At 56.0% G+C, this 10961-nt stretch overlaps 1 long non-coding RNA gene across 3 annotated transcripts; it reads right to left on the reverse strand.

Moving 5' to 3' along the window:
* Nucleotides 1–1707: 1707 nt before the first annotated feature.
* LOC142051341 (uncharacterized) lies at nucleotides 1708–5347 on the reverse strand. Of its 3 annotated transcripts, none has more exons than XR_012658427.1 (3): nucleotides 4812–5347; nucleotides 4156–4395; nucleotides 1708–2303 (listed from the first exon to the last, which is right to left on the reverse strand). It is a non-coding gene; the product is annotated as an uncharacterized LOC142051341 (long non-coding RNA). The 3 variants fall into 3 exon arrangements; XR_012658428.1 differs by having other exon boundaries at nucleotides 4199–4539; XR_012658426.1 differs by having other exon boundaries at nucleotides 4156–4539; nucleotides 4812–5346.
* Between the last annotated feature and the right edge of the window lie 5614 nt (nucleotides 5348–10961).

Below are 10961 nucleotides of genomic sequence, written 5' to 3' on the forward strand. Positions count from 1 at the left end.
TTTTGTCTTTACAGCATTCAGTTTGCTTTCTGCCTAGCTTTCTACCTGCTGTGAAACATTTGGATGGTTTTTTCTTGTTGGTTTTTTTTTCCCCCTACTTGCTCCACAACTCCCACACCAACCACCCAGCGCGGCTCGCCTTTCAGCCCCCAGACCCAGGAGCCTTGCCCTGGGACGGCCCTTACATGTCAGCAGAGTTGTTCCAGCTCTCACCCTGTCCCTACCCAGCTGAGGACGTCTGTGTCCGTGGGAGACACCCAGACACTCCCCCTGCAGCGTGGCAGCCCCCTGCCCCGTCAGTGAAAACTGCGGCAATATCGGCTAAGTTTAAAAGCGTCGGCAGGAGGTGCAGAATACGTAAATAAAGCGGCGGTTGGCTGCCGGGTATGGGTGCGATATAAATACATTTTGTTTACAGGCCTTCGTGCCTATTCAGCGTTGAACGGCACCGCAGCCCACCCACCCCGGGGCTCACGGGGCTCGGAGAAGGGTCTCTCCAAGGGCACAACCTAAGGCAGCGCAGGAAGCCCAGCTGCCACGCTCCCAGTCGCTACGGGACACTTGCTTACAGCTACACCGACGAGGGTACGGATGAGGCTGGAACTAGCAGAAATGCTGACTCTTCTGGCCTTTTATTTGTGGAAGGTACAGCGCGCGAGCCTCGGCGGCTCACAGGAGAAGCGCGCAGTGCTGCCTAACTCTCATTCTCAGCTCACGTACTACTGCCAAAGCTCCTGCCCTGTGCTGTGCCAGATGCCGGCTGGCGTGAGCACCTGGGCTCCTGAGGGACCCCCTTGTCCTGAGAGCCAGAGGTACTCACTTCCCTTTGCATGAGGCCTGTAGGAGATATACCCTGCAATTTAAAAAATCCGTATCAAATGTGGCAGACTCAAAAGAGGGCATTTTTAAAAAGGCAGGTTTGTTTTCTTTGTTAACTTTACGATCTACAGCCTAGCAAAGAGCTCCCTTTCAGTGTCAGTCGCTTGGCTTTCTCCCCTACTGACGAGGTCCCAGCCTCCCGGTGAGATCTCGCTGGAGATATTCTGAGTTTCCCTCGAGTACGTGGCTGCCCTGGCCCGAGGCCAGCGAAGAAGCTGACTTTGCCCGTGCCTGAATCAGCAACACGTCCAGCAGGCGACTTGCAGAGCCCAGGGAACCCTCGTAAAGAGGTTTGGGGGTGGGGCGCGCCACATCTGCGGCATCGGCCGTGGGAAAGGACCGGCGCAGTAAAACAGGTGGGTGAAACCGCGGTCCGCGCCAATACGTGCTGCTGCCTGGGGCATCGCTTTGCTGCGGGTCAAGTCAGATGCTCTCTGTAAGAGTCAGTCAGGGTAAAGGCAGCAGCAGATTTCTTTTCTGCTCATTTTAACAAAGGCTGGACGGAGCCCATAGAGGAAGGCACTACGCGTCTTGCTGGGTTGGTTTCCCTGCCTTCTCGTAAGCTGTCGCGGAAACTTGCACGAGCAAAGCCTGTGCAAGCTGATGACAGCCACACACGGTTGAAGAGGGAGCAGACGGTGAGAGCAGAGGTGTGCGCTCAGGCTGTGCGCTGGAAGCTAATGCTAATGCTGCAAAATAAAGAGTGGATTTTCTTTTTTGGGTTTAGGTGAGCGCTAAACATGACATGTGCATATGTGCGTGTGTCTCTCGCAGGTTTTTGTCATACACCCCACCCTCCCACCCCAAAAAAACAACCCACACATGCCACGCGTTAAACAGTGGTTTTCCGTTGTACTTAGAAGTGCTTACATAGGTGTGTTGGTTTTTTTCTTTTTTATTTTTTAATGCAGAAACAGCAATACGATAGATTTAATACAGCTAGCAATTAGATGGGTGTAGCTTTAGAGCGTCGGCTGTTTACAAAGCAACCGCACACCTTCTTTAACTCACAGTTTAAACAAGTAAACTTGCAGTGCATCACACGTGCTTTGTACAGTCACGTTCCACACGGCAGGCCAGATGCTTCACCCTGCCTTGTCCTTGTTGCCCCGACTCCAACGGGACCGCCGAGGCCATCCTGGGGACAGCGCCGCTTTCTAGCAGCTGGGTTGCTTGCCTGGACGCCCCACAGACAAAGAGTCATTTCCCCACTGAACCTCTTCTCAAATAATTTCCTAGCCCTGCAGGCCCCACGTCCTTTGGTTCATATTTCCTTTTTTCCGGGCTTGATGCACAGGACCGACGATTTCCAGAAATAGAAACAGAGGCTGATTCAGTCCAGGCTAAACATTCTCTGACCTAAACCAAACTGTCTTCGAAGAGATAGCTGTACCGTAGGCACCACCTCGGGAACAGAAGTTGCCCTGTCATAAAAAAAAAAAAAAAAAAAAGAAGGAAAACAAGGCATTTCAGGCTGAGGAGGCTGAGCGGTGTGCTGGGGGCGGTGGGGGTTGGAAAGAAACAGTTCAGACGATTAGAGCGAGCTTAGCGTTGCAAAGCGTGCCATTATTTTTAATTTGGCAGTCAGAAGACAATAGATTCTGACACTGATTTCCTGTGTGCTGCGGGAGTTCTCGCCTCAGCATTCCTGTGCACCATTTTACTTTTGTGTCCCGTCCGCTTCGCTTTTGCGCTGTAGCTCTCCGGTTCTAGCTACGCTTCCCACCACCCCCATTACTCTTTGACAAGCCCAGCTCTCACTGTGCTTCCCTTCCCTTCCCTTCCCTTCCCGTATGCGCGTGCAGGGAAAAGCCCGCGCGTCTGCCACTACAGGACACGCTCTGGGAGGCAGGAGAGATGACGACGCTCCCTGACAGAGGACACAGCTGAGGGGCGGTCCGCCGGGGCTGGGGAGATGGCAGCACCTTCCCTCAGCTGCCCCATCCGAGCACAGGTGCAGGTGAGCACTGAGGAGAGACAAGCAGGCAGGAGCCGCAGAGCGAGAGAGAAAATAAAATTCACGGGTGGGTGCTACTTGCGTCTCATTTTTAGCGCAAGGGATGAATTCTCAGCACATTCTTGGAGCTGCCCCTTTGGGACTCATGGAGAAGAGGGAGGTTGGCCACGCGGTGCAGCCCAGCTCTGCTTCCCCTAAATGGTTTTACTGTTCAGGTGTTGCCCTAATCTGGCCGGTATCCCTGCAAAGAGTTTGGGATTTCTGCTGCCTCTCCGGGCCAGCCGCAGACCCTGACTTCATCGCAGCGAATGACCCTGCACTCCTCAGAGCGGTTGCCGAGTCACATCCCGCTGCCTTCCCTGCAGAACCGGTGACCCTTTTTCAGCCCTTGCCCCCTCTTCTCTCCGCTCGTTGCCCATCCCTTTATCAGTGCCGGCACCGATCCTGCCTCCAGCTCGCCCTGTCTCCACCTGCGAGCGCCCAACAGGAGCTAAATGTCTCCTCAAGGACGCACGGAAGAGACGCGCAGGTAACCCAGCACAGACCCCCTGCAAACATCTTCTTTCCATTTTCTTTCCTCTCCTGACACGAAGAGATGACTTAGGAAAAAGCGTACTGCTCACACTTCACCTGCACTGCTTCTACTTTCACTTTCGCTCTCCTTGGCAGTAATTAATAGCGGTGGCTGGGGGGGCTGGGGCATTCCCCCAAAGCGGCTGCAGTTACATCCGGGCGGTTGTGGCACTCCATTAGCTCTGTAGTTTTTAAATCTAAATCTTCTGGAATTGTTAGTTCTGCTCAGGAATCACCCGTACCTGCAAATTTTCTTAATAGCTACGCTTGACCCCAGCCACTGTTTAACAGCTCACCTTTATTTCTCTTCATTTAAGAACCTAAAGCTTCGTTTACTGCTTGGGTTGGAAGCAGGAGCTGTCGCTGCCTCTGAACTTTCTAACAGCCCTGTTACAATTTCAGTACTACCCGCTCCCAATTTAGCTTTCCGGGTCGATTTTCATTCTAGATTCGAAAATTTCCTTATTTTGTTTCTGATCAGGAGTCATTAATGCCTGCAGTTGATTTAGTAACGGCTGTATTTAGATTGAGCTATTAATGACTCGCAACTCTATTTATGGCATAAAAAAGGACTGCCTTTATTTTTTTTAACTACAGATTAGGAATAATGACTGCCTGGTTTGTTCAGTAATAGGTGTGATTAAATTTAGTCACGACTCCTCCCTAAATAATATGTATTTATTTGCACTCTAACAATTTAACCTTCCCTTTACCGGCCAGGGGCACCGACAAGTGCCCGTGCGTACCTCCGCTCCCCCTGCGCCGGCTCCCCAGGGAACAGCCTCTTACCCTGACCAGAGTCTGCAGCGGCCCGTTGTCATCCCAGCTCCTCGCCCTCGAGAAAGCGGCCGCCTGAAGCGGCGGCAGCTCCGCTGCTGCCCAGAGGGGACGGAAATGGCGCGGGGTAAAGCTCTCCGGGCCGCCTGCGTCCCGCGCGGAGGCGGTGACCTCAGCAGCCTGTACGCTGTTGGGGCCGAGCCAACAACCTGAGGAGGAGTCGCAGGGCGTAGCTGTTTCTGCAACAACCACGCTTTCCCGCCTGGCTGGACAAGAAAGCGGGGCCTGCGGGGGCCTGGAGAGGCAGCATCGCTGCAGGTTGTGCCACGGCTGTTGAGAGGCCAAGGCAACACCTGAAACAGTGAACGGCACAACTAGTGAAAACCCCCAAGGTTCCGGGTTCAGTAAAGACAGGAATTGCAGCAGCACAATAAAATGATCTCACGAGGGGAAAAAAAACAGCAAAGCAAAAACCAAACCCCAAACAGAACACCATACCACTAACCCGTCTCACCGCCCCCTCAGCGCCCAAAACAGCATCCTGGGAGAAAAAAAGCAAAGCAGGCCACAAGGGACCTTTCTAGTACAGATGCCGCCAAAGAGTGCCAAGCTCTGGAATCCTTACCTCAGGCAACGCCTCCGCTTCTCTAAACGCCAGAGCACGCCTGCCCGGGGGGCTGAGACAGCCCCAAAGCTGCGACCGCCCGAGGGAACACGGGAGCACCGACGCCAGAGAAGCCCAGGGCCAGAGCCGGGGCTCTTCCACCCCCGGGCCCCGCCCCCGCCCTTCCCACAGCGCCCCGCGAAAGGGGCGGGCCGAGCCCCCCGGGGGGTGAAGGCCCCGGGAGCCGTACGAGAGCCGCCTGGAGTTCCCGGCACGGGAGGGAGGGGGGAGAGAAAACACCCAAACCGAGCCCCCCGGGCGGAGCAAACACAGGCTCGGGCTGTTGCCGGGGGGCGGGGCCTGTCGCTAAGGGGAGAGAGCCGGCACCGCCCCCCGGGCCGTTGCCGGGGGGCGGGGCCTGTCGCTAAGGGGAGAGAGCCGGCACCGCCCCCCGGGCCGTTGCCGGGGGGTGGGGCCTGTCGCTAAGGGGAGAGAGCCGGCACCGCCCCCCGGGCCGTTGCCGGGGGGTGGGGCCTGTCACTAAGGGGGTGTGTCCAAAGGGACGCTGGCAATGCCCCTGGAGCCATCACCAAGGGCAGGGCCTGTTGCTATGGAGGGTGGGGCCAGGCAGCACCAGCAACACCCCCAGGCTGTCACCAGGGGGTGGGACCTGTTGCTAACTGGGGATGCTGGGGAGCACACGAGCACGGCCCCACCCCACCAGGCCCTCGCCAGGGGGCGGGGCCTGTCGCAAAGGTGGGTGGGGCCAGAGGGGTCAGATATCAGCCCGCGCGTATAGACCAGTGCGTCCCAGTAATGACCAACATGCCACACAGTATGGATCCCAGTACATCCCAGCTCCCTCCCAGCGACGCCCAGTACATCCCAGTTCCCTCCCAGTACATCCCAGTTCCCTCCCAGTACATCCCAGTACATCCCAGTTCCCTCACAGTACATCACAGTTTCCTCCCAGTTCACACACAGTTCACTCCCAGTTCCATTCCAGTACATCCCAGTACATGCCAGTTGCCTCCCAGTTTCCTCTAAGTACATACCAGTACTTCACAGTTCCCTCCCAGTACATCCCAGTTCCCTCCCAGTACATCCCAGGATATCCCTGTACATCCCAGTGCCTACCAGCACATCCCAGTATATCCCTATTCCATACCAGAGCCTACCAGTACATCCCAGTTCCCTACCAGTACGTCCCAGTTCCCTACCAGTACGTCCCAGTTCCCTACCAGTACGTCCCAGTTCCCTACCAGTACGTCCCAGTTCCATCCCAGTTCCCTACCGGTTCCCTCGCACTGCATCCAAGTTTCAACCCCGTACGTCCCAGTACATGCAGTTCCTTCCCAGTCCCCTCCCAGTACATCCCAGTAGCTCCCAGTACAACCCAGTACATCCCAGTTCCCACCCAGTTCACTCCCAGTTCCATTCCAGTACATCCAGGTACATGCCAGTTTCCTCCCAGTACATCCCAGTTCCCCCTCGGTACATAACAGTTCCCTCCCAGTACACCCCAGTACATCCCAGTTCCCTCCCAGTACATCCCAGTTACCTCTAAATACATCCCAGTACTTCACAGTTCCCTCCCAGCACATCCCAGTACGTCCCAGTTCCCCTCAGTACATAACACTTCCCTCCCAGTACATACCAGTACATCCCACTGTCCTCACAGTACGTCCCAGTTCCGTCCCAGTACATCCAAGTTCCCTCCCAGTTCACTCCCAGTACATAACAGTTACCTACCAGTACATCCCAGTACATCCTGGTACATCCCAAATCCCTGCCAGTTCCACCCGGTACAACCCAGTACAAGCCTGTACATCCTAGTTCCTCCACAGTACATCCCAGGGCATCCCCGCACATTGTAGTGCCTCCCAGTACATCCCAGTTCCCTCCCAGTTCACTCCCAGTACACAACAGTTACCTCCCAGTACATCCCAGTACATCCCAGTAGATCCTGGTACATCCCAAATCCCTGCCAGTTCCACCCGGTACAACCCAGTACAAGCCTGTACATCCTAGTTCCTCCACAGTACATCCCAGGGCATCCCCGCACATTGTAGTGCCTCCCAGTACATCCCAGTACTGGGAGGGACCTGGGATGTACTGGGAGGGAACTGGGATGTACTGGGAGGGAACTGGGATGTACTGGGATGTATTGGGACGGAACTGGGATGTATTGGGAGGCACTGGGAAAGAAGTGGTAGTGAACCGGGAGGGAATTGGGATGTACGGGGATGAACTGGTAGGGAACTGGGATGTACTGGAATGGAACGGGGATGTATTGGGATGTACAGGAACGGAACTGGAATGTACGGCGATGTACTGGGATGTACTGGGAGCGAACTGGGATTTACTGGGATGTACTGGGAGGAAACTGGGATATACTGGGAGGAAACTGGGATATACTGGGAGGAAACTGGGAGGGAAGTGGGTGTCAACTGGGACATTCCAGTTTCCTCCCAGTACGTCCCAGTTCCCTACCAGTGCAGCCCAGTACATCCCAGATCCCTCCCAGTCCCTCCCAGTCCCTCCCAGTACATCCCAGTTCCCTCACAGTTCACACACAGTTCACTCCCAGTTCCATTCCAGTACATCCCAGTACATGCCAGTTGCCTCCCAGTTTCCTCTAAGTACATCCCAGTACTTCAAAGTTCCCTCCCAGTACATCCCAGTTCCCTCTAAGTACATCCCAGTACTTCACAGTTCACTCCCACTACATCCCAGTACGTCCCAGTTCCCCCTTGGTACATAACACTTCCCTCCCAATACATCCAAGTTCCCTGCCAGTATGTCCCAGTACATCCCAGTTCCCTCCCAGTACATACCAGTTCCCTCCCAGTACATACCAGTTCCCTCCCAGTTCCCTCCCAGTACATACCAGTTCCCTCCCAGTACATCCCAGTACATCCTGGTACATCCCAGTTCCCACCCAGTACATCCTACTACATACCTGTTCCCTCCCAGTTCACTCCCAGCACATCCCCGTACTTCACAGTTCCATCCCAGTACATCCCAGTACGCACCAGTTCCCCTCTGTACATAACACTTCCCTCCCAGTACATAACAGTACATCCCACTGTCCTCACAGTACGTAACACTTCCCTCCCAGTACATCCCAGTTCCCTACCAGTACGTCCCAGTTCCCTCCCAGTTCACTCCCAGTACACAACAGTTACCTCCCAGTACATCCCAGTAGGTCCTGGTACATCCCAAATCCCTGCCAGCTCCACCCGGTACAACCCAGTACAAGCCTGTACATCCTAGTTCCTCCACAGTACATCCCAGGGCATCCCCGCACATTGTAGTGCCTCCCAGTACATCCCAGCTCCCTCCCAGTACTGGGAGGGACCTGGGATGTACTGGGAGGGACCTGGGATGTACTGGGAGGGACCTGGGATGTACTGGGAGGGACCTGGGATGTACTGGGAGGGACCTGGGATGTACTGGGAGGGACCTGGGATGTACTGGGATGTAATGGGACGGAACTGGGAAAGAAGTGGTAGCGAACCGGGAGGGAATTGGGATGTACGGGGATGAACTGGTAGGGAACTGGGATGTACTGGCATGGAACGGGGATGTATTGGGATGTACAGGAACGGAACTGGAATGTACTGCGATGTACTGGGAGCGAACTGGGATTTACTGGGATGTACTGGGAGGAAACTGGTATATACTGGGAGGAAACTGGTATATACTGGGAGGAAACTGGGAGGAAAGTGGGTGTCAACTGGGACATTCCAGTTTCCTCCCAGTACATCCCAGTTCCCTACCAGTGCATCCCAGTCCGTCCCAGTTCCCTCCCAGTCCGTCCCAGTACATCCCAGTTCCCTCCCGGTACATCCTACTACATACCAGTTCCCTCCCAGTTCACTCCCAGTACACAACAGTTACCTCCCAGTACGTCCCAGTTCCCTCCCAGTACGTCCCAGTACATCCCAGTTCCGTCCCTGTTTCCGACTAGTGCGTCCTAGTTCCCTCCCAGTACGTCCCAGTTCCCTCTTAGTCCATTCCAGTTCCCTCCAGGATATCCCAGTACATCCCAGTTCCCTCCAGTACATCTCAGTTCTCTCCCATTTCCCTCCAAGTACATCCCAGTTCCCTCCCAGTTCACTCCCAGTACACAACAGTTACCTCCCAGTACATCCCAGTACATCCCAGTAGATCCTAGGACATCCCAAATCCCTGCCAGTTCCACCCGGTACAACCCAGTACAAGCCTGTACATCCTAGTTCCTCCACGGTACATCCCAGGGCATCCCCGCACATTGTAGTGCCTCCCAGTACATCCCAGTTCCCTCCCAGTACATCCCAGTTCCCTCCCAGTTCACTCCCAGTACACAACAGTTACCTCCCAGTACATCCCAGTACATCCCAGTAGATCCTGGTACATCCCAAATCCCTGCCAGTTCCACCCGGTACAACCCAGTACAAGCCTGTACATCCTAGTTCCTCCACAGTACATCCCAGGGCATCCCCGCACATTGTAGTGCCTCCCAGTACATCCCAGGTCCCTCCCAGTACTGGGACGCACGGCCAGGAAACCTCCGTCCGGTAAGAGCACGCGCAGAACCCTAGCGCGCCCCTAGCGCCGCGCCAGAAAACGACGAGACCCTCGTGGGCGGGGACAAGCGCTTCCTCTCGACACCGACAAGAAGGATGCGCAAGCAGCCCGCCTTCAAGACCTCAGCCCCTGAAGAGGCACGGAAGAAGTGCCAGTCCCTAAAACAGACAGCTAGCGAGCAGAGCCGCTCACGCGGCCGGGAACGGCGCGGCACAAGACCACCCGCCAGAACCGCCCGAGACGCCAAAACGATCCACGCTGGCAGCTTGCGACGCCAAAAGAGAGGCGCCCGATGGGCACCGAGCCCACGACTAGGGCCTCGCCGGGCCCTACTAACGCCGCGGAAGCACCTGCCTCGATCCTACGGAACAAAGAACAACCGAGACCCGAGGAAGGTCACACGCACCCAACACCAGACAGACAGACGCACTACACAACGACACGCACAGCCTGGAACCGCCCTGCCCAGGGCACACTACTGTCATATTTCAGAGGAACCCGCTCCATTCCCCTGCTCAAAGGGGACCACTTCCTAGACAACCCTCTCCCCTACGCTCTCTTTAAAAGCCCTTCCTGCCACAGGCAACCGTGCCCCCCTCGCTCCCCCAACCCCTTCCTCAGCACCGTTGCCTCAACTTAGCTTCCAAGGGGCCGAGAGTCCCCCTCTTCCCTTCCTTCTGAAGGAAAAGCACACGTCGCTCCTCCAGTCACCAGCTGCCTCTTCGTCCCCTGAAAAACAAAAACAATCACAAGCCCCACACAACAGCCCTGTCAGTCAGCATCCCATCACTCGACAAAGACCTAGGCCGCTGCATCCATCTACCTCAGATGCGCCCGGCTGCGCCGCTCACTTGCTCCGTGGCCGTGCCCAGCTCACACTGTTGCCCTCCCTCGTGGCCCCTAGGGATACCAGGAGCCCGTGTTACCGCCGCACTTCCAAAGGAAGATCTCCCCAGCCCCACGCCCCTCCTCCCTGCGGCCCAGCTCACCTCAAACGCGCATCCGGTCCCAAAGGCAGCTGCACACCAGCTAAAAAACCAAACAGAAATGCTTCAACCCGCTTGCCACACAACGCCTTGGTACGGAACCACCGCCTCGACCGCAATCGCCTCACCTTCTCGGACCTCTCGTGGCCATGCGTTGTCTCCCCTCTGAAGGCTGATTGCGGCACCTGCAAAAATCCAAGCAGAAACGCCCCTGCTGAGAGGCTGCAGAACTGTCAAGCTACCCACACCAATCCCCGTTGAAGACTCGCACCTTTTCCTCACTAGCTCACCTACCCGGACGCCATCCGGTCCAACTGCCACGTTCAAGCTTGACCACCACCTGCAAGACCCAAACATGGGTTGTTCATGACTAACTGCAAAGCCCCAAAGAGGCACATCGCTACTCCAGCGCACCTAACATTGCTCCCCCCGTGCAGCTCCCCTCCGGTGCCCGGATCCCGCTTGGCCCACCACGTGCACCCTCAAATATTAACGCCATATTGCGCTCACAGAGCCATCGGTCACCGCTTCCCTCTACATACATCACGCACCAACTCACCCTGCTTACAGCGCTATCCTCGGCCCTCCTCCGTCGCCCTGCACGACTCCTCCC

Source organism: Phalacrocorax aristotelis, unplaced genomic scaffold (genome assembly GCF_949628215.1).
Source record: "Phalacrocorax aristotelis unplaced genomic scaffold, bGulAri2.1 scaffold_135, whole genome shotgun sequence".
In the NCBI taxonomy this organism is placed as follows: Eukaryota; Metazoa; Chordata; class Aves; order Suliformes; family Phalacrocoracidae; genus Phalacrocorax; species Phalacrocorax aristotelis.